General features: G+C 38.9%; 1 protein-coding gene across 1 annotated transcript in view; it reads left to right on the forward strand.

Annotated features, from left to right (window-relative positions):
* The window catches only part of LOC144381418 (uncharacterized), a 209,056-nt gene that overhangs the window by 179,229 nt on the left and 4,772 nt on the right, over positions 1 to 25,055 (forward strand). The window lies entirely within an intron of this gene.

The following is a 25,055-nucleotide window of genomic DNA, read 5'->3' on the forward strand; positions in this document are numbered from 1 at the left end:
TTAAATTATTGTTCCTCTTTTATTTTCCTCACCCTGCAGTTTCTCTGTGATGTTTCCCCTTCTCAGTACTGTAATATATTTACTGTTCCATGCAGAACTTTCTTGTTGCCATGTTCATTTATTTTCCAGTAATCTTTATTAGATCTTTTAATTTGTAATTTTTTTCAATTCTTTTTAATCCCTTTTTATGCAAATTCTTTTTATTTAATGCTCTTCGCTTGCCTCCTCTCTGATCTTCCTTTGATGATTTTATTACAGTTTCTTCTCATCATTTTTACTTTTCTCCCCTTGATGTCTCTAAAATATGGTCCCCCTACTTTCTTTTTGCTGTTTCCATGATTCTAATCCTCTGTCCCACATCCCCTACTCTAGGCCTTGTAGTTTTAAGTAATTATTCTCTCAGCTAATTGTTTTGCCTCTCATACCTTCCTTTGTTTAGAAATGATTCTTCCAAGACAATTGGTTTCGCTTTCTTAGTTATTTAAAGATCAAACTGATGTCCCTGAGAATCTAAAGCAACAAGTGGGGCCAATCCAGGGGTCAAGCTGGAGGTGACCTATGTGGGTTGAACAAGTTCAAGTCTGGTTAAACTGCATGATCATATGGTTTCACTCATATGTGGAATATAAGGAATAGCGCAGAGGATCATAGAGGAAGGAGGGAAAACTAAATGGGAAGAAATCAGAGAGGGAGACAAACCATGAGAGATTCTTAACTATAGGAAACAAAGTGAGGGTTGCAGAAATGGAGGTGGGGGGGATGGCCTAATTGGGTGATGGGCATTAAAGATACGTGATGTGATAAACACTGGGTATTATACACAACTAATGAATCACTGAACAATACATCAAAAACAATGATGTACTATATGTTGGCTAACTGAATTTAAAAAAAAGAAAAATAAATGAACTGCATGATTGTATAGGTCACCTTGTTGTGTGTACATTCAATGGTTTTCTCTAGTGGCCCAAGAAAATTTGTTTGCCTGGTGGGTGCCTGGCAGTTTTAATACTCCCTCCGTCCATTAGAAACTAAAGTCCAAGTTTCTCACTCAGACATAAGGCAGATACTTAAAGTGAAGACATTTTTTTTTTCTCTGACCACTACACAACTAGTTTGGGACAGGGAGAGACAAGATAAAAGAATGGCCAACTTTTATATTCTATTTTTCTCATCTACGTTTTTAAGGTTTGGCTATTGCTTTTGTGTGATGTAGAATGAATAGAATGCCAATTCATCTCTTCCTGTAACAGAAAGGGCCCCGAATAATACATAATTGTCTAATAGCAGTCGATTAGTGAGTAGTCTCCAAGTAAGGTGTTGACTATTTTCTTCACTACTTGTAGGTGCAAAGTCTCAGTGTTCTTTGGGGTGAGATGCCCAGAAAAGAGTACTACTCCTGGGTCCTGAGGGCCAGGAGCCTGAACCAGCTATTGCTGAATATGAGTGGTGGGTAGGAAGGCTAGGAAATGTTTGCTGTAGTGGTAAGGTAGTTGCTGCTGAGCCTCCCCTCTGAGCACATGGCACTGGGGGCAAAGCAGCCTATTATGAGTCTGAGAGTCTGAGTTTCTGCTGAGTTATGGGCTGAGGGCTGTTGGGTGACACCTGTCATTTCCCTCTCTCTCAGTTTTCTCATCCATAATATGAATTGGTTGCACTCAGTGAAATCTAAAATCCCTTTCAGCTTCTTCTCCCCTGTCATAATGCTTCAAATTCCACCATTAAACATTGATTTCTTTTGGTTTTTAAGGCTTTTAAGTTTTCAAGGATTGCCATTAAAATGCATACCTTAAGGGAGGAATAACATTTTAGTGTTTTTAGCCTATATGTTTGAAGGGTTTGACTGATATCCTAAGGGGCAGGTTATTTGGGAATAAGCCATTGGTTGTGATGAACCGGGAAAAGGAGAAGGGGGGAAGTGGCTACTAAGATCAGGAAGAGGCACAAATGGGGTGACAGAGGAACCAACAATACACAAAAAGAACAACTAAGTGCTAGTTTCTTTTATGTATATTTCTCAATTCTTGCGGAGAACCTGGGGTAGTCATTACCATACCCATTTTTTTCATGAAAAATGGAAGTTCAAAAATATGAAATCATGCCCCTACAGCCACATGGGGAAGAAAAAGAATGGGCATGGGCACCAAGATTGTAGGGTACCAGAGTCCATGCCCAATCTTCCTTCTGCACGGTGGTGTTTGCTGCTTACTCTTTTTTTTTTTAATTTATTTCTTAAAAGATTTTTTATTTATTTACTCAAGAGAGTGAGGGGAGGAGGGAAGGGCAGAGGGAGATGGGCAAGCAGACTCCTCGCTGAGCATGGAGCCTAATGTGGAGCTTGATCTCAGGACCCTGAGATCATGACCTGAGCTGAAACCAAGAGTCTGATGCTTAATGGACTGAGCCACCCAGGCGCCCACCCTGCTTGTTGCTTATTCTTTACAATGTTACCTAGAGTGAGTGCTCAGGACATAAAGTACTTCACATGGATTATCTCATTCAGTCCTTACTAGTAATCATTATATCCCCTAGTTTTCAGAGAAAGATTCTGAAGTTTAAATATTTAGTAATCTGACTGACAACACATAGCTAGTATATATCAGGGAGAGATAAAATAGGTCTATAATATATGAAGTATGTTTTTGGAAGTTATAACAAAATACATAGCTCAGTACCACACTGAGTCACAACTATCCCAAACTATTCCCTTCCATCTCTGATTGTCTATAATATGGCTCATTTCTTTTTTTTTTAATTTTTTTATTATTATGTTATGTTAATCACCATACATTACATCATTAGTTTTTGATGTAGTGTTCCATGATTCATTGTTTGTGTATAACACCCAGTGCTCCATGCAGAGTGTGCCCTCCTTAATACTCATCACCAGGCTAACCCATCCCCCCACCCCTTTCCCCTCTAGAACCCTCAGTTTGTTTCTCAGAGTCGATAGTCTCTCATGGTTCGTCTCCCCCTCCAATGTCCCCCCCTTCATTCTTCCCTTCCTGCTATCTTCTTCTTCTTCTTCCTTTTTTTTTTTTTTACATATAATGTATTATTTGTTTCAGAGGTACAGGTCTGTGATTCGACAGTCTTGCACAATTCACAGCGCTCACCATAGTACATACCCTCCCCAGTGTCTATCACCCAGCCACCCCATCCCTCCCACCCCACCCCCCACTCCATCAACCCTCAGCTTGTTTCCTGAGATTAAGAATTCCTCATATCAGTGAGGTCATATGATACAAGTCTTTCTCTGATTGACTTATTTCACTCAGCATAATACCCTCCAGTTTAATATGGCTCATTTCTAATAACCTAAAATTTAATAAATTAATTGTGTTACTTGCTCTTCTTTTGCAGAATAGTATAAAATAATTTCTCTCCTTCCCCATCCTCATTTTTCATCAGCAAAGTCATTCTTTTTTTTAATTTTTTTATTGTTATGTTAATCACCATACATTAGATCATTAGTTTTTGATGTAGTGTTCCATGATTCATTGTTTTTGCATAACACCCAGTGCTCCATGCAGAACGTGCCCTCTTTTTTTTTATTTTTTATTTTTTTAAAGATTTTATTTATTTATTTGACAGAGACACAGCGAGAGAGGGAACACAGGGGGAGTGGGAGAGGGAGAAGCAGGCTCCCCTTGGAGTAGGGAGCCTGTTGTGGGACTCGATCCCAGGACCCTGGGATCATGACCTGAGCCAAAGGCAGTCGCTTAACCGACTGAGCCACCCAGGCGCCCAGAACGTGCCCTCTTTAATACCTATCACCAGGCTAACCCATCCTCCCACCCCCCTCCCCTCTAGAACCCTTAGTTTGTTATTCAGAGTCAATCGTCTCTCATGGTTTGTCTCCCCGTCCGATTTCCCCCCCTTCATTCTCCCCCTCCTGCTATCTTCTTCTTCTTCTTCTTCTTTTTTTTTTTCTTGACATATATTGCATTATTTGTTTCAGAGGTACAGATCTGTGATTCAACAGTCTTGCACAATTCCAGTGCTCACCATAGCACATACCCTCCCCAGTGTCTATCACCCAGCCACCCCATCCCTCCCACCCCACCCCCAACTCCAGCAACCCTCAGTTTGTTTCCTGAGATTAAGAATTCCTCATATCAGTGAGGTCATATGATACACGTCTTTCTCTAATTGACTTATTTCGCTCAGCATAACACCCTCCAGTTCCATCCACATCGTTGCAAATGGCAAGCTCTCATTCCTTTTGATGGCTGCATAATATTCCATTGCATATATATACCACCTCTTCTTTATCCATTCATCTGTCGATGGACATCTTGGCTCTTTCCACAGTTTGGCTATTGTGGACATTGCTGCTATAAACATCAGGGTGCATGTACCCCTTCGGATCCCTACATTTGTATCTTTGGGGTGAATACCCAGTAGTGCAATTGCTAGATCATATGGTAGCTCTATTTTCGACTTTTTGAGGAACCTCCATACTGTTTTCCAGAGTGGCTGCACCAGCTTGCATTCTCACCAACAGTGTAGGAGGGTTCCCCTTTCTCTGCATCCCTGCTCACATTGTCGTTTCCTGACTTGTTAATTTTAGCCATTCTGACTGGTGTGAGGTGGTATCTCATTGAGGTTTTGATTTGGATTTTCCTGATGCCGAGCAATGTTGAACACTTTTTCATGTGTCTGTTGGCCATTTGGATGTCTTCTTTGGAAAAATGTCTGTTCATGTCTTCCGTCCATTTCTTGATTGGATCATTTGTTCTTTGGGTGTTGAGTTTGATAAGTTCTTTAGAGATTTTGGATACTAGCCCTTTATCTGATATGTCGTTTGCAAATATATTCTCCCATTCTGTCGGTTGTCTTTTGGTTTTGTTGACTGTTTCCTTTGCTGTGCAAAAGCTTTTTATCTTGATGAAGTCCCAATAGTTCATTTTTGCCCTTGCTTCCCTTACCTTTGGCGATGTTTCTAGGAAGAAGTTGCTGCAGCTGAGGTCGAAGAGGTTGCTGCCTGTGTTCTCCTTTAGGATTTTGATGGACTCCTGTCTCACATTTAGGTCTTTCATCCATTTGGAGTCTATTTTTGTGTGTGGTGTAAGGAAATGGTCCAGTTTCATTCTTCTTCATGTGGCTGTCCAATTTTCCCAATACCGTTTGTTGAAGAGACTGTCTTTTTTCCATTGGAAATTCTTTCCTGCTTTGTCGAAGATTAGTTGGCCATAGAGTTGAGGGTCCATTTCTGGGCTCTCTATTCTGTTCCATTGATCTATGTGTCTGTTTTTGTGCCAGTACCATACTGTCTTGATGATTACAGCTTTGTAATAGAGCTGGAAGTCCAGAATTGTGATGCTGCCAGCTTTGCTTTTCTTTTTCAACATTCTTCTGGCTATTTGGGGTCTTTTCTGGTTCCATACAAATTTTAGGATTATTTGTTCCATTTCTTTGTAAAAAGTGGATGGTATTTTGATGGGGATTGCTTTGAATGTGTAGATTGCTCTAGGTAGCATTGACATCTTCACAATATTTGTTCTTCCAATCCATGAGGATGGAACGCTTTTCCATTTTTTTGTGTCTTCTTCAATTTCTTTCATGAGTATTTTACAGTTTTCTGAGTACAGATCCTTTGCCTCTTTGTTTAGATTTATTCCTAGGTATCTTATGGTTTTGTGTGCAATTGTAAATGGGATCAACTCCTTAATTTCTCTTTCTTCTGTCTTGTTGTTGGTGTATAGGAATGCCACTGATTTCTGTGCATTGATTTTCTATCCTGCCACTTTACTGAAATCTTGTATGAGTTCTAGCAGTTTGGGGGTGGAGTCTTTTGGGTTTTCCACATAAAGTATCACATCATCAGCAAAGAGTGATAGTTTGACTTCTTCTTTGCCGATTTGGATGCCTTTTATTTCTTTTTGTTGTCTGATTACTGTGACTGGGACCAGCAAAGTCATTCTTTGTGAGCCTCTTTCAATTCAACCTGCCCCAGAGTTTGATCTGGAAAATCAGGTTAAGCATTCTCATTTGTTCATTTTGAATTTTATCAATTCAAAATTTAAGGAGATGCTTTTCTGAGTTGTCACTTACCAATCTAAGTTCCTCAAAAACTTGTTGATGAATACCTAATCCATCTTTGGAGACAAATTTTATAAGGTTTGTTTGTTTTTAATATCACTAGATGGTCTTGGATGAATTATGTCACCTCTCTGAGACCAGTTTTCTATAATTGTACAAGCAGTTGTACTAGACAGTCTTTAAGGTGCCCTCCAGCTCCAAAATGGAATGTTTTTTACCAAGACAAAACTTCCATTAGTTATTTGAAAGATATTAATGGAGAGCCTAAAGTATGCCAAATATTGTGTAAGGCATTGTAAATACAATAATTAATTACCTCTTATGTTATGGAACTGAGAATCTGCTGGAGAGCTCATTGCAATAGAATAACCAAACAATCATCTCTTTATGTTGGTATGCTGCTTTACATATTTTTAACATACATTTTCTGTATTCCTTCCCTTGCCTTTCACATGGTTTACCCCATAACAGCATACATTCTTGCTGTTCTTCCTTCCCATCATCAGTAGGCCCATTCTAAATCTGTGCAGATGGAAGGCTTTTCCAGTGGCCCCCATCGCATACATGAAATTGTAGGTAGAGGTAGACAATCACAAATTGAATAGATGCCTGAGTCCTGGATATGGTTTGAGGGGCTTTCTGCTTGAATTTTATTTTTTATTATTTTTACAGTGTTTAAAGCAATATAGAGATAACAGCATTTTTGGATGAGGAGTAGATGAGCTAGAGGGAAAGTAATAAATAATTGCTGCAGTGAGGAATGGGGTGTTCTGGTATGATGGATATGCTCATTCACAGTCTTGGGTTTCTTTGTTCAACACACGTTTGCACCATTTTAGTCTGATAACCATACATTGGGATATAGTTGTCAGCTCATTTAGAAATCTATAAATGCCTTGAGGGGCATCTGGGTGGCTCAGTCAGTTAAGTCTCTGACTCTTGATTTTGGCTCAAGTCATGATCTCAGGGTTGTGAGATCCAGCACCACTTTGGGCTCTGCGTTGAGTGTAGAGCCTGCTTGGGATTCTCTCTCTCCCTCTTCCTCTGCCCCTCCTCCCTGCTCCTGCTCACTTGCTCTCTCTCTCTCTTTAAAAAAAAAAAAATTATAAATGCCTTGATATTTGCACCATTTCCATTCCTTTATGAGCCACTTTTTCACTTAACTGTCTTGATGCCCACTCTCCTGGTTCCTTGCCTAATTTCATGCTCCTTAGCAGTCTCCCCTGCTAAATTTTCCTGCTCTTTTTAGAGGGTCCCACAGTTAAGGATATGCTGATAATCTTGATTTACTTCCTACCACCACCATCATCTCTCTTAAACTCTATGCTCACATATCGAACTTCCTATTTAACATCACTACCTGAGTGCTTCATAGGCATCTGTTGGGTTATATCAAACACTCAACACCCTCACATTTATCCTTTACTAGTCTGACATTTTAGTTATGACCCTTTTGATCTAATTACTTGGGCCAAAGATCTATAAATCTTCCTTTTTTCTTATTATTCTCCCTCGCCTACCATCATCAAACCCATTAGTAAATACTGTTGGCTCTGCCTTCAAAAAATATTTACTGGATAGGGGCACCTAGGTGGCTCAGTTGGTTAAGCATCTGACTCTTGATTTCAGCTCACATCATGATCTCAGGGTTGTGAGATTGGGCCCCAGGTCAGGCTCCGTTCTGGGCATGGAGCCTGCTTAAGATTCTCTCTCCCTCCTCCTCTGCCCCCCTCCTCCCCCTCCCCCCCCAGCTTGAGCTCTTTCTCTAAAAAATACATATTTCCTGGATATGATATATTCCCACCTCCACCCCTCTGGTCCAAACCATCCTCATCTTTATCATGGACCAAAGCAACAGCCCCCTAAGTGGTTTATCTAGATAAGTTAGTTTTCTCATTACAGCCAAAGTAATCTTTTAAAAGTCTATCAGTTATTAAATTTTATCCCTTCCTACTCAGAACCCTCCAGTGTTTTTCCAATTCTTATGGAATAAAATATGATATCTCTACCATTGGTCTTCAGGGCCATGTATGATTGTGCTCCTGAATGCCTCTTCTATCTCATCTCTTATCACTCTCTCCTTGGCTTGTTCCCCTCTGACCTTACTGGTCCTTTTCAGTCCTCATTATATGGCATCCCATAGTGATGGCTAATTTTATGTGTCCACTTGGCTAGGCTATAGTCTCCAGTCGCCCAATCAAATGCCAATCTAGGTGTTGCTGTGAAGTTATTTTGTAGATGTGATTCACATCTACAATCAATTGACTTTGGGAAAGGTGCTTTACTACTGATAATCTCATTGGGCTTGGTTCAATCAGTTGAAAGTACTTAAGAGCAGAACTGACATTTCCCTGAGGAAGAGGAAGTTCTATTTCTGTGTTGACTGTAGCATCAGCTCCTACCAGTGTTTCCTGATGGCCTATCCTATGGATTTCAGATTTGCCTAGATAGACCTCATGATGGTAAAATTACAATTCCTTGTAATAAGTTTCTGTGTGTGTGTGTGGGGGGGGGGGAGTCTGTTTCTCTCACGGCTTTTACATTTGCTATTTCATCTGCCTGGAATGCTCCTTTCTAGATATTTAGCTCATGTCCTTACTTTATTCAGGTCTTTAATCAATTGTCACCTCTACAGGGTGCCTTCCCTATTGACCCTGTTAAAAAATGATCCAAGTGACTCCACACCAATCATATTCTGCTTCCCATATTACTTTATTTTTATAACACTTATCACTACCTGAAACTATATATTTATATCTTCACTTGGTTGTTGCCTGTCCTCTTCACTAGGTTGTAAGCTCAATGAGGGGTGCAATTTTATTTGTCTTATACACTGTTATAACCCCAGCATCTGCAACAGTCCTAGGCACTGGATTACACAACAAATGTTTATTGAATAGGGATGGATTAGGGTACTGCACTTGTTTACTCAAGTTAAAATGGTGGTCCCCGGATTAAGGAAATAGCTGATGAAGCAGAATGAAACTTTAAAAATAAATTTTATTTCTGCCATATTTGCAATCTTAGAATTCTTTGCTTTCTAAAAATAAGAAACAGAGTTATTCTCTGCACTTTTCTCCATGTTATTGTACACTTACCAATTTTCATTTGTTTAGCAAAAAATTATTTAGAGCCTAGTTAATGTGCTAGAAATGGCTCTACAAGCCCCAAATAACCAATCACAAGGGAGGTCTTCTCAAAGGAAGTGACTTGTAAATTGTGATGAAGTCAACTGAACCAAGAGTAGGGGAAATTGAACCAGATAGAGAAAAGAACATGCACAGATGCCTGGAAATAAGAAAAAGCATACTGTTTGAGGAAGTACAAGAAAACCAAATTGGCTAAAGTATAGATTTTGAGAGTGTGTATGTGTGAGGGTTAAGGGGGAGATGAATCTGGTGAGATAAGTGCCAGCTTATAAAGACCCTTTAAACTTAGTTGTGAGTTTTTATTTTGTCTGTGGAAGATGAGAAGACAGTGGAAGTGTTAAGCAAGACTGATATGTCACATTTGTAGTTCAAGGACATACTTACTTTCAATAGAAAAGCAGGGAGGCCAGTGTGAGACACAGTTTTTACATCTATAGCTGCTTTTCCTTAGACCTCTGACCATTAGTGGTGTCACTGAACAATTTGTCTCATGGGTTTTAACCTAAAGTAATGTTAAAAAACATAATAATACCATATCTACCAACAACCAACAGAAATAAAGGTGACAGGCTGATTTTATACAGCTGGATTTTACCCTGCCATTATTTATTCTAGTGGGAGACAATACAGTATATTTATATTAAAAAAAATGAATAAGATTTGGAATTCGAATCCTGAGGTTCAAATCTCAGCTCTGCCCCATGTTGGCAGAATTGATTAACTTCCTTCCTACTCCTCATGCATTCGATAAAGCTAGGAAGAATACCTTCCTCACAGGATAATTGTCAGAATTAAAAATTTTGACACATTATGCTAGGCACATTACCTAGCGAAATACAAAACTCTAGTTTTGTAAAGCATTATAGTAATCATCTTATGAACATGCAAGTTATTGACATCCAATAACTACCTTATTGCAATGGAAGCTGTTGCTGCCAGAATGGTGTATAATAGTATCACACAGTGTCTCCCAGTCCTCTGAAAATGGAGAATCCTAGCAGGAAGTGATACTACCTGAAAAAAAGAGGTTTAAAATGCCACTCATCACCACAGAAGGCATTGAGAATGTTGACCCTACAGAAAGAATGGGACTGCCACAGGGAATGCAGAGAGACCCCAATCATTCTGGTATGAATTAGAGAGCTACAACATTCCATACCACTATTAGTACGTCAGTGGTTGTGTTGGAAGCAAGTAAGTCCTTCCATTCAAATCAAATGAAAAAGAGTTGGGTTGTGAGGAATGTATCTTGAACAAGTGCATAGAGCTCATTGGCCAAGGTCTCATACAAGAAGTTCACTCCTGGGTACAGGCAATAAGAAACAGACAAAAAGTGAGATCTACAGTAGAGATTCAGACTGTTTAGTCCATCAGACCCATTCCTGTGACAAGCCTGATGCAGTGGCTCTTGGTTTCCTGGTGAGAAGGATCTGGAAAGTTACTACATACATACACACCACATATACACACAGGATTACATCCACTTTATATTATTCCCTTCTATATTACCATTGCAGAATGGGGGTTATTCACTTCTCAAAATATTTAATCAACTTTATAAAATCATACGGTAAAGGGGCCCCTCCAAGGGGAAAAATTAGAGAGACATTTGGAGGTAATGGAAGGGTATATTTTTAGGAGGGTGGTGTGTGTACAGGTGTGTACACATGTAAAAATTAACCATGCTGTACAATTAAACTTTGGATGTTTAATATAACTGAAGAATAATTGTAAAAGAAGATCACACTCTCTCTGGGTATTAAATGTATAGCTAGTTCATTTGACTTGTCAGAACCTACCTATTGGAAGTCAAGATTCTGGTACTCAAATGGGCTAAACCAAGTAAGACAGTTCTCTGGTGCAATGCTCACTTCAGCATTACAGGATTCTTGATGTAGAAGCATATTTCTGTGTGTGTGTGCAACATATTACTCCATACACATGAGAAAAAGCTGTGATACAGCCTTAAAAGTCTCTCCTTTCCATTTGTTTTTGTCCAGGCTTTCAGCATTTGTTAAGAGCCTCGCATAGTCTTTTTCAGCATTTCATAAGGCCTCCTCCTTTTGCCAATAGCCAACTTTCTACTTTTCTGTTGGTCTTGGCTGTTATGAGCCTATGCACACTGGTGCTTGTGGTTCAGTTGCTGCTACTCTCACCTTCAAGTACCAGAAAGCACGGACAGCCTCTAGGGCCCTTGAGTTTTAGTGCAAAGCCCTTCACATTCCAAGATAGGTCTCCTTCTTTCTCAGAAATTATTTTTCTCTTTCTTTAGCTCTGCCAAGGCCAGCTCAAGGCCAAGGCATGTGTGTGCTAATGACAGATTGGATGGAGAGAGAAGATGGGAAGGAGAAATGGCAAAGAAGATGAACAAAGTTCCAAAACAGTGACTTTAATTGCTTTTGCCTGTCAAAATAGAGTGGTATGGCGGGAGAGCCAGGGTAAAAATGAACAAAGCACTGTGTGTTCCAGAAACCAGCCCAGCAACCTAGCAACCTCTAGTAATGGAATCTTTTATGATTTGAATTATTTCAGATTCTTCCATAAACTCCCCATTTATAACTTTGCATTGCTTAAATGTTTATTGAGGCTTTATCATGATAATGACTAGTATTTATCTTGCACCTATAACACCAATGAGTCTCTAGGCAGTTCCAGAATGAAACATAAACTCTAATATATAAACTAATTAGAGAAAACCCTCTGTCCCAACCAGATCTAGAGAAGGAATAAAAATGTACGGTAAATGTGTCAAGTTTAATTTAGTTGGCCAAGAAAGGCATAAATACAAAATAACACCAATACTCATAATGCGGGGGAAAGCTTACAAAAAAAAAAAGGGGGGGTAGTGTCCTCTCTTTGTGGCTGTTAATGGACCATTTAGGAATTATCTGGTGGCAGATGCAGAAGTCACTGCAGAGGAAATGCTTGAGGTGGGGTGGAGCTGGGTAGCAAGGTTCTTTCTGGTCCTCTTCCTTCGAAGCAGTCACTAAGTGGTGTAAGCACAGTGGGTAAAGCACGGGCTTTGGATTTAGATTGTCCTGGCTGGCTGATTTTCCCAGCCTCTCTCTTGTCTAGACCACTGCATTTAGAAATGTCTTTGACTTTCAGTTTCCCCATCTCTGAAATGGATTCAATAATCGCCATTGTTAAGGGTTGTGTGGAAATTATGTCAGTGTCAATAATTAACTTTATTCTCACTCTGCCCCCTAACATTTGTGCCAAGTACCTAGCACCTTGAACACACTTCCCTTATTGTACTGATCATATGCTCTTCTTACTACTTTTATGTCTATCTTCTGCATTATGTTGTGAGCTCCTTGAAGAAAGGGCTTTGTTTAATGCATGTTTGCATCCTCTGTGGTGAGTGCAGTGCCTGCCATGTGCTAAGTAATTTGAAAATGTTGAACCAAGAAAATTATTCAATGCCAAATTGTTTTAAATAAGTTACTCATTCAGTTAATTAGTCATTTTTCAGAGTCAGAGGAATTAAGATAATAGAATATTTAAGTTATTAGGTTTTATTATAAGAATTGATGAAAATATAAGTCTGATTAGAAAGCTGTCCCTGTGGATGATGAAATGGTAGGGCCTGACGGAGAACCAGAATAGTGTTAAGAGTGCTGCACCACTCTGATGACCAGCTATCTTGTCGTTCTTTCAGGATGTCCTATTCCCCCTGACTCTGGACAAGACAGGAACTGTCAGAACCACAACTAAAAATGCTGGCCTTGGGATGTCAAGACTCATTTATTTTCATGGTTTACCTATTCCTAACCTGGGCTTACCGCCACCAGTGCTAACAATTGGAAAGTAGAATAGATCACATCTCAGGTATAGGGCTAGAGGTTTCCATTTGCCTCATCCTATGATATCCTCCAGCAAATTCCATGATATGGGTATTATTTCCCACATTTTCTAGATAGAAAATAGGCATGGGAATATTTAACAAATTTCCTAAGCTCACATACGCAGTAAATTATAGAACTACAACTCAAATCCAGGTCTGATAAATGCCAAAACCCATACATGCTCTTTTCTCAATATCTCATTGCTGCCTCAGGGTAAATCTGGGCAGATATAATTTATGAAGGACAATGCTTTCTATAGAACACAATACTTCTGCAATGGGTATAAAATCTCATTCACCAAATAAAGGAATGCAACTTTATTTTTACATAACCTAATTTACATTAACTGAGCTCTTGTGTTACCAATGGTAGAAAGTAAATCTCAATTATTTCAAAGCCTTACTCATCTCATTACCCCCAACCCCATCTCTGAGGCTGCATCTTATGGGTATATGGTGGTGCCAAAGAGATTATAGAGAAAGCTTTATGTAGTGAATGCAGCATCTGGTTCTGTGTTACTATATCTCTGTGGTACATGCACTAAGATGGCACTCTTCATATTTGGTTTCTCAACATCAGTCCATAGAAAGTAATCCTGGGGACTTCTTCATGCCCAACACAAGACTTTCTGAATCTTTCTCTCTCTCATTTCCATTTATGTCTTCTTGAGCTTATGGGACACTTTTAGTTCTTCGTATATCTCACTGTAATTGGGGAATTCTGGGAAATCTCAAGTCTGTTGGCTTGGATACAAACTCCCATCTAGCTATTTCGAATTAATTGATCCTGCATTATGCTAGACCTAAGGAACTCTATGGGGATTATTACATATCAAAAGGCCATCTGGGGACAAATGTATGAATCTTCCTTTCACTTAGAATTCCCCAATCAATCTAGGATTTCCATCATTTCCCTTTCACAGTGGGGATGTGACTCAAGATGCGAAAAGCAAAGATAGCAGTCCTGAAGTGTAATAGATAATGTTGGCTCTTCTAAGTAGAGCTACATTGTGCCTATTTAGATATAGAAAAGAGAGGACCATGGGTAGCTTGGAGACAAATAACATGAGTCTCAATATTCTCATCCTCTCGGTAACCCAGCCCACATGTATGAGGAGGTATGATCTCCTAGGTCATGGATTCCTAAGCCGGAGACTACATTTTGGCTGCCTTGAATCTTATGGGATCATGGAGCTATTATGTAGCTTGCTCCCTGAATATGGAGGACACCTTCTACTTTACATTTGGCCCTGACATCTAGAGCCTCATCCAAATGCACAATATCCTTCAAAATAACTATGGAATGGGGTGAGATTTTGGGGAGAAGCTGCTCCCTTGAGCAAGGCAATTTGAGCTATTACTGTCACCATCTTTCTTCCCTTTCCTGGTGGGAGCATGAGTTGGGATGAAGTTCAATTCTTGTAATAAAGCTACCCACTTCAGAGAGCCCAAGGAGGGGCATAGATAGCCTAGGTTAACATATTCTGAATAATATATCTGCATCTTCCCACCTGATGCCGAAAGGCTGGGTCACTTCATTTTGTGAAGAAAGAATATGGTTGATGACTAAACTTGGCAGTAGAGCTAATGACCATTTCATGTCAAATACATCCATCTACTGTTGTTTAAGCAGTCCTCAAGTGGAAGGGATTACCACTTTCATTTTCTTCTTCCTCAGATCCTAAACCTATACATTTTTATCTTTTAAAGTTATAAGTACTGGTCATTCATTTATTCATTGCTTCTACAAACATTTGTTGAACTCTTTTTTTCCCTAGACATTGTTCTGGGAAATAGAAGTAGAGTAATGGACATAAAAGATAGGAGTCCTGCTCATGCAAAACATATATGGTAGTATGGAATAGATATGAAACAGAGAAATAAAAGAGAAGATATTTTTAAACAATGAAAAGTGTTATAGAGAAAATAAACCTGGGGATTGAGATAGAAAATGAGGGAGATGGTGGTATATCTCTTTAGAGAAAGCAGTCTGGAAAGTCTTCAACAGTCACTACTTATACTCACAAATTTTCAGGGAATAATGTAGTCACCTCCAGAGGCTCTATGGAGATTTTATGGAAATATCAATAGATTCTACTCCTCCCTGGACTCATTTACCTTATTTACAAAACACTATCAAATGTTGATAACTCATCTATGATTCATTTTTTGACATTTAATTATTGTTCACTAAATTATTTACCTGGATAAAGGGAAACAGTATAAAGGGATTTTAGAAATATTTTATTTTGATATAAGTATTTTATTGGTAATAACACAAAGTCCCTCAGTAAATAAAAGAATTTGGAAAACACTTGAAAATGAGAACAGTGAAAATGATAAAACAAAAATCGTTGCAGCTACAATTTATTGATCATTTACTAAAGCCAAGCTCTATTTGAAGTTGATACTTTTTTCTGCTTGTACAATAACCTTGCAAAGAAAGCATTATGTACATTTCATAGATAAGAAAACTGAGGTTCAGAAAGATTTTGTTGTTTGTCCAGATCCACACAGTAGGCAGCTGAGATGTTTTTATCCTCTCTGACACCAAATAGATAATATCTTTTCTAACACCAACAACCAATTCTCTGATATCAACCAGGTATCTAAAAATTCAATTCCAATACTAACGATCTGGAGTTAGTCTAGACCCCCCAATCCCATAAGATTCCCCTACTTCAGACACTAGCCACAAATGGAGAACCTAGGCTACCCACATTTCTGCTCAGCTCACTACATATTTGGGTTTTCCCATGACCAACCCCTCTGGTTCAACAATTTGCTAGAATGACTCACAGAACTCAGGAATATACTTTAATTACTATTACTGGTTCATTATAGAGGATAAAATACAACTCAAGAACAGCCAAATGTAGAGAGGCATAGATTTCATCTATGATAGGGAGTGATGAGAGGGTAGTGGGGAAGATGAGCTTTCATGTCCTCTCTAGGCATACCACCTTCCCAGCACCCCAATGTGCTCACCAACTTAGAGGCTCTCTGAACCCCATCATTTATGTAATTTTATACAGGTATCATTATGTAAGTATGGTTGATTAAATTACTGGCCATTGGTGATAGAACTTAATCTCCAACACCTCTTCCCTCCTCAAAGGTCTGGGGATGGGGCTGGAAGTTCTAATCAAGGCTGGGTCTTTCTGGTGACCAACCCCCCCCTCCTGAATATGTATTGGGACCCTGACAAGAGTCACCTGATTAGCATAAACTCTGGGGCAATTGAAAGGTGCTTGTTGTGAATAATAAAAGATGCTTCTATCACTCCTACCACTTGGGAAATTCCAAAGGTCTTAGGATTAGTTGCTGTTTGCCAGAAATCTGAGACAAAGACCAAATATATATTTCCTATTATACCACAGTGGTGAAGGTGGGAACCAAAACCAAATACTTCTTCCACACTCTCAACAAATGCACTGTGGATGTCTGGCAAAAGCATTTTCCCACATAATATTGTATTGTGCCTACTTCAACTACTAAAAACAGATTTACAAACTAATTGAAAGGAGCTCATTAATCACTTAAAAGAACGTCCACACAATTATCCCAAAACTTAATGGCTTAAAACAACATTTATTTTCTCCTAGTTTCTGTGGGTCAGGATTCCAACAATGTTCAGGGACTCCCACAGGCTGTGATCAAGGCTACATGGGGGCTGTAGTCATCTCAAGGATCAACTGGGGAGGATCCTTCTTCATGCTAATTCACAGGGCTATTGCAGTTGGATTAAAGCCTCGGTTTTCATTGGCTATTGCCTGGAGGTCACTCTCAGGTCCCAGCCATGTGGGCCTGCCTATACAGCAGCTCACAACATGGTGGCTTTCTTCATCAGAGCAAGTGAGAAGAGCCAGAGAGAATGTAAGCAAATGGAGATCACAGTCTTTAACAACCAAATGTCAGAAATCACTTTTGCCACTTTTGTTGTACTGTATTTGTTACAAGAAAGTTACCACGTCCAGCCCACACTCACTATGAGGAAGCAGAGATCACCTGGGGGTCATCTTAGAAGTCTGCCCACAGCATCATCCAACTTATCACCAGTAATTCTGTAACGCTTGGTCTGCCATCCTCATTTCCAGATATAGGACAAAGGGTCACTGAGAGAGAGTTGTGGAGAGGATAAACATCATCAAGACAGACCGCAGGATGCATGCTTTCCATACATACTGCCTACTTAGAGCTGATAGGCAAAAGGTGCCCAGAAATGCTGACCTGACAGACTCCATTTGAAAACTTTTCTTTTTTTCTTCAGTAGAATTCAAGTAAGCAAAAACCTCCAATAAAACTTCCAGGTATCTTCCAGCACACTCAGATTTCCCTCACAAATCACAGTACAGACAGTCATTCTTTAAGATTGTATGTTTCTGTATCATATCTAATGTTTACTCACACTATACTGAATTCTGACGTTTTAACGAGAAATTCCTCTCAAGTCTTTGTCATTCCACTACTGTTTTCAAGGAGTCTATTGAATCCTCTCTGCCACTGCCTGAAGAATAAGAGCATTTTCCAGTATTTGATGGATACCCTTCCACCTTCCCCAGGTTAGAAAAGAAAAAAATGTTAGAGCTTTCCATTCCATCCACATAATCAAATGTCCTCCTGCTGATGTAATTACACCCTTTTCCACTTGGTTTTGACCTTTGCCTCTTCATCATTCCCATCCTGAGATCTGAAAGCAAAACAAAACTGACGTAGATGCTGCTTTAGTATGTTGGGAAATAATTCTACACAGTTCTAAGCCCATCTCATTTCTCCTTTAGCAATGTAGTATAGTAATTACATTTAGAAATCTATTGAGAAATAAAGAAAAAGTAGTGATTGAGGGACAAAATCCTGGAGGGGTTACTAATTAATTGTCATATGTTTCTCAAATGTCTCTTAAGATTTTTGAAAAACTTCCGTCCCTAACCAGATTTACAAGACAATCGAAAAAGAAAGAAATTCCTAATAGACCATTCATGCATTGATTCATTCTTTAGATTTTTCAGTGTAGAACTGGATTGTTCTACACTCTGTCCTGGGCATTAGGGATAGAGTGCTGAATGGGACAAATCCCTAAAGCCTGGAAGCTTCATACCAGGAGGAGGGGGTTTGGGGAGTAGCCCCCCAACAAAAAAGAAATATGTCTCGTCCCAGGTAGTAATCACCTGGTCAAGTGATTGACATTATGCATACATACACGTTCATATATCTGCCATGTAGCACGTTACATTATCTTGCTTCATGTTCATTCAAACTTGGTTAATCATTACTCGTATTACCCACAATTTGAAGATAAGAAAAGTAAGATTGATTCAAGTTGAATAACTTCTCATCATCACTCAATTAATTAAAGAAACATCTTAAGATACTTTTAACCTCTCTTTTATGATTCCAAATCTTTTCCTTTATAGTGTGACAAAAAACCCTGAGGAAAAGAGAATGCAACAAAAACTGGTTATTAAAAAAATAAAAGAAGGAAAGATAAAGACAAAAAAAAATCCAAACCATGGCGAACAAAAACAGGAACAATTCCCTTTTTGTGTTTTCTTTTCACACAGAAAAATCTATCCTGTCTCATCCATCATTTTTCTTTCTAATTATGTCACTCATTTTCTTACCCACAAAAAAATGTATAAAATTTATCTTTAGAATTTCATTAAGAAAGAAAAAAAGCACATACAAGAGAGTCAAGTACTGGAATAAATGTAGAACTCATCTGTGCAGGAGGAGGAAAGGAGGTGCACATATCTGAACATCTTGCTTTCTTAGTATCCTTGGTTAGCAGCTTGTCTTTGCTGAAACCATTCATGATGTTTCCTAGGTATGGACTTAATAAAATAAGAAGGTGATAGGAAAATATCCTGTACAAAGTGAGCAGAAAACATATTTCCCTTGAAGAAAGGCTTCTCCTGGACCAACACAGTGGGAGAGGTTCTCATCTTCCCAACCCCTGACAAGCTAATTGCCTTTGAAGTCACAAGAGTTTATTCAAGTCTCAGATGCATTCAGTTTTTTTGAGGACCCATGCTGGAGACAAACTGCTACGTGAAGGATCCATTCTGCTATATCATCTCTCCTCTTTGGATATTGGCTGGTTTTCAGCTCTGAATATGGCAGCAATTGTCTCCTGACAATTGAACCTTACAGCAGCTAGACACAAGACAGAGAGGCAGGAGAATTTCAAAATCACTCTTTGTAATGCGGTAAGGGGATGGGGAATAGAGAGGGTATATCAACTGCTAGTAGTGGTTAAGATGGTTTGAGCAATGTGTGACTTTAGACAAGCAAAACATGAAAAAACTTCCTTTGATACTGATGTTTCTAGAAGCAGTTAGGCCTCAAAGTCAGATAGTAGTCCTGGGAGTTCACAGAATCAAATTTACATGTCAACTCATTGAATAACAGTATTTTAGAGTTAGAAGAGTTCTTGGTGATCGTCTGATCTGATGGCCTTTTTTTTTTTTAAGTAATGAAAGAGGCATTATTTTATTTTATTTATTTAAAAAATTCTAGGGGTGCCTGGGTGGCTCAGTCAGTTGAGCTTCCAACTTTTGGTTTGACTCAGGTCATGATCTCATTGGTTGTGAGATCGAACCCTGCATTGGGCTCCATGCTCAGCAGGGAGTATGCTTGAAGATTCTCCCTCTGCCCCTTGCCCCTCTCTTGCTCATGCTCTTTCTCTCTCAAATAATAAATAAAATTAAAAAAAAATTGCTGCCTATGTGTTTGTTTGTTTGTTTTTTGGTTTCGGGTCTCACATTTAGATCTTTACTCCATTTTGAATTTATTTTTGTGTACAGTGTAAGAAAATGATCCACCTTCATTCTTTTATGTGTTGCTCTCCAGTTTTCTCAGGATGATTTGTTGAAGAGATTGTCTTTTGACCATGGTATATTCTTGCCTCCTTTGTCATAGGTTAATTGACCATATAAATGTAGGTTTATTTCTGGGCTCTCTATTCTGTTCCATTGTTCTATGTGTCCATTTTTGTGCCAGTGAAATTCTGCTTTGATTACTATAGCTCTGTTTTTCTTTTTCCAGATTGCTTTGGTTATTTGGGGTCTTTTGTGCTTTCATACAAATTTGGGATTATTTGTTCTAATTCTGTGAAAAATGTTGATGGTATTTTGATAGGGATTGCATTAAATGTGTAGATTGCTTTGGATAGTATGGATATCTTAACAATATTGGTTCTTTTAATCCATGAGCTGAAATATCTTTCTGTTTATATCTGTCATCTTCAATTTCTTTCATCATGTTTTATAGTTTTTGACAGGTCTTTTACATCCTTGGTTAAGTTTATTCCTAGGTATTTTATTATTTTTGGTGCAATTGTAAATGGGACTGTTTTCATAATTTCTCTTTCTGCTACTTCATTGTTAGTGTAAAGAAATGCAACAGATTTCTGTACACTAATTTTGTATCCTGCAACTTTACTGAATTCATTATCGGTTCTAGTCGTTTTTTGGTGGAGCCTTTAGGGTTTTCTATATATAGTATCGTGTCATCTGCAAATAGTGAAAGCTTTACTTCTTCATTACCAATTTGGATGCCTTTTATTTCTTTTTCTTGTCTGATGGCTGTGGCTAGGACTTCTAGTACAATGTTGAAGAGAAGTAGTGACAGTGGACATCCTTGTCTTATTCCTGATCTTAGAGAAATAGTTCTTGGTTTTTCAACATTGAGTATAATATTAGTTGTGGGTTTTCCATATATGTCCTTTATTATGTTAAAGTATGTTCCCTTTTAACCTATTTTGCTGAAAGTTTTTTATCATGAATGGATGTTGTACTTTGTCAAATGCTTTTTCTACATCTATTGAGATGATGATCATATGGTTTTTATTTTGTCTCTTATTAATGTGAGGTATCATGTTGATTAATTTGTGAATATTGAACTACCCTTGCATCCCTAGAATAAATTCTACTCGATTGTGTTGAATGATTTTTTTAATGAATTGTTGGATTTGGTTTGCTAATATTCTTTACTTGTTTTACAGTTGTTTTTGTAGTTCTTTTCTGTTCCTTTTTTCTTCTTTGCTCTCTTCCTTTGTGCTCTGATGGCTTTCTTTAGTGATATGCTTGGATTACTTTCTTTTTATTTTTTGTGTGTGCATATATTACAGGTTTTTTTTTTTACTTGTTACCATTGGACTCATATATAGTAGTCTATTTTAAGTTGAGGGTCATTTAAGTTTGAACCCATTATAAAAGCACTACATTTTTTATCCCCTGACCCATGTTTTAGGTATATGATGTCACACTTTACATCCTTTTATTTTGTGAATTTCTTGACTGATTTTTATAGATATAATTGATTTTATTGCTTTTGTGCTTTCACCTCTCTACTGCTTTTGTAGGTAAATAATCTACTACTTTTATAATATATTTGCATTTACCTGTGAAAATTTTTCCTTTCATAATTTTCTGATCCTGATTATGGTATTTTTCTTTCCAGTCAAAGAATTCCCTTTAACATTTCTTCTAAAGCTGGTTTAGTGGTGATGAACTCCTTTAACTTTTGCTTGTCTGGGAAATTCTTTATTTCTCTTTCTATTCTGAATGATAACCAGAGTATTTTTGTTTGCAGGTTTTTTGGGGGCTTTGTTTGTTTGTTTGTTTTTTGTTTTGTTTTTCCTTTCAGTACTTTAAATATATCATGCTACTCCCTTTTGGCCTATAAAGTTTCTGCTGAAAAATCAGCTGATAGTCTTATGAGGTTTCCTTATATGTAACTTTTATTTTCTCTTGCTGCTTTTAAAATTGTCTCTTTATCACTACTCTTTGCCATTTTTAATTATTATATGTCTTGGTGTGGACCTCCTTGGTTTGATTTTATTGGGGGCTCTCTGTGCCTCTTGGATCTAGATGTCTGTTTCCTTCCCCAGATTAGGAAAGTTTGTAGCTATTATTTCTTCAAATAAATTTTCTGCCCCCTTCTCTCTTTTCTTCTGGGATCCCTATAATGCAAATGTTATTACACTTGATGATGTTGCTAAGTTCCCTTAACCTGTTATCATTTATTATTATTTTTTTTTCTTTTTGCTGTTCAGCTTGGTTGCTTTTCATTACCCCATCTTCCAGGTTGCTGATCTGTTGTTCTGCATCATCTAATCTGCTATTGATAATCTCTAGTGTATTTTTAATTTCAGTTATTGAGTTCTTCATCACTGGTTCTTTTTTATATTTTCTATCTCTTTGTTGAAAGTCTCAACTGAGATCCTCCTCTCTTTTCTCAAGTCCAGTGAGTATGACCATTACTTTGGATTCTTTATCAGGCATATTGCTTATCTCCATTTCATTTAACTCCTTTGTTGTGATTTTGTTCTGTTCTTTCATTTGGAACTTATTCCTCTGTCTCTCATTTTGTCTAATTTTCTGTTCTTTTCTCTGTATTAGGAAAGTCAGCTACATCTCCTTATCTTGAAAGCAGTGGCCTTATGAAAAAGAGGTACTGTAGTGCCCTGTAGTGTAATAACCCCTATTCACCAGAACCAGGAGCTTCAGGTGTATCTCTTATTTGAGTTGCATGTACCCTACTATTGTTGCTGAGCCCTGTTTGCCTTCAGTCCAGTCAGCTGCAATGGCCTGCTTTGACTGTTGTGAGCACACTGGACAATGTTTGGTCCTTGTACTGTTAAGGGGGCCAGTCTGGGGCTGCTATAGGCATGTACTTGGATGGTGTCAACAGTCAGACCAGATGCTTGCCCTCAACCCATCTGCTAGAACTGCAGTCACAATGAACAGCATAGTATTCTCCCTATATTGTCCCCTCGAGGCTTTTGTTGGTGGGTAGGGCCTACAGTCAGACCAGGTGCCTGTCTCCAGTCTGTCTTTTGGGGCTGAAGTTGCTCTGACCTGTAGGGTGTTCTACTTGCCTTGTGTCCTGAAAGGGTTTGCTGCTGGGCAGTGCTGGCAGTCAGACAAGATACCTGCCCCCAGTCCATCTGTCAGTGCTGCAGTCACACCAAACTGCAGGGTTCTCTCTCCATGCTGACCGCTGAGAGGTGTTTGTTGGTGAACAGGGCTGACAGTCAGACGAGAGGCCTGTCCCATGTCTGTCTGCTTGGGCTGCATTGCATTGATTAGCAGGGCACACTCTTTCTGCCAGATACAAAGTTCAGCTGTTGGCACTGCAGACACACTAGTGTGTGTGGTTATTTTCCCCTCTCCCCAGGGCAAGAGTCACTTTGAAATGATGCCGGTCCCTGCCTGTGCTGCTTGCAGTGTGTATCAGGGCAGGAGCCAGTTTGGAGGGATGACTGCTAAATGGTGCTGGTTGTATGGGGTTGATCCACAGGAGAATGCAAGGGCAGAGGGCATCGTGTTAGCAAAATAAGTGGAAAGTGTTCCCAGTGGTTCCTACAAGGGTCTGGCTATCTAGGCTGGTAGGGAAGAGAAAAATGGTGCCCACCAACTCTTTTGTTCTTAAGGAAATCTCCTGAAGATCCCTACCCTTCCAGGGCAGTGTAGGCTCTGAGATTAGTAAATAAATCTCCTTCCCATAAACCCCAGGCATTTTTCAAACTGCTACTTCTATGCGATATCTAGGCAAGGTTATTTGTAATGGGGCTCTTTAAGGGTGGGGACTCAGTTTCCTATTTCTCTCTGGTTCTCTCAGAGCTAAGCCTACTGATTTTTAAAGTAACTGGAGGTAGGACCCGCTGATTATAAAAACTTGTGAAGTTAAGCCCCACTGGTTTTCAAAGTCAAATGTTATAGAGACTTTTCTTACCAGTGCAGGGCTCCTGTGCCTGAGGTCCCTGGTGTGGGGTCTGATCATATCACTTCTCCATGCTTGTGGTGTCTTTCCCATTTGTAGTTAGTCTCCCCTGGGGTTTGGTTCCCAACCTTTCCCTGCCCTTTTAGATGTGCCCCCTCTCTATGATTAACTGTGGAAAGTCTGTTCTGCTAGTCTTTGTGTCATTTTCTGAGTTAGTTGAACTAATGTGGCTGTTATCTTGGTGTGTCCATGGGAGAAGGTGAGCTTAGGATCCTCCTATTCCACCATCTTCCCAGAAGGGAAAGCAATATTTTACATGCTTAAGATATATCAGTAGGAAAAGTAGTGAGAGAAGGCTTTCATCATTAACCTTATATCCTATCAAAGGTAGGTGAGTAATAAGTAAAAGACCATAAATAAAGTATGTAAAATAAAAATGAATGATGAATAAAGAAAAAGGTCGTGTCAGATAAGAGGAATAGGACATAGTGGAGCAGGTCATGGGTTGAATTTTAAATGAAGTGGTCAAGATAGATCTCATTGAAGAAGTGAAATGTTAGAAAAATACTTTAAATACTTTTTTAAAAAGTTGTGTAGAATATTTGATGTTACTATGATACCATAGAAATACCAAGTATCACAAAAGCAAAAAAAAAAAAAAAAAAAAGAGTAGTACAAAATGGTTCCATGATTCTATGAAAGATGTGATATTTTCATCATTTCATATGTGTAATCCAGGAAGTGAAAGGCCCTAGACAAGAGAACATCCAGCTTGCTGGATGGAAGGCACAGGGGCCAGTATGGCAGGGACTGAGTGATGGAGATGACAAGTGGGAGAAGAAACCAAGTTGGAAAGATCTTCATCCAGAGATGGCACAGTCAGTCAATGTGTTATCTCATGGTATTGATTTCATCTTTTATTCTGGGTGTGATAAGGAATCACTGAAGAGTTTTGAGAGACAAAATTTGACTCACATTTGTAAGTTTGGGTCTGGCTGCTGAGGCAATGGGCTGTAGAGCTCAAGCTAAAAGCAGGAAAGGAGGCTATTTCTGTGACCCAGGTGGTGGCAGCCTCCAAGTGGAAGATGAGAAGTGGTGATTCTGGATGTGTTTTAAAGATACAGCCAACATGATATCCTGAAAAATCGAAAGGGATCAGGATAACTTCTTGGGTCTTTGAGTAATTAGATGTAAGGAGTTGCCATCAGCTGGGGTACAGGAAGCCATGGATGGAGCAGATTTGGGGTAAAGATTGGAGTTTGGTTTTGGACTGTATTATCTCCTAGATA

Source organism: Halichoerus grypus, chromosome 3 (genome assembly GCF_964656455.1).
Source record: "Halichoerus grypus chromosome 3, mHalGry1.hap1.1, whole genome shotgun sequence".
Taxonomy (NCBI): Eukaryota; Metazoa; Chordata; class Mammalia; order Carnivora; family Phocidae; genus Halichoerus; species Halichoerus grypus.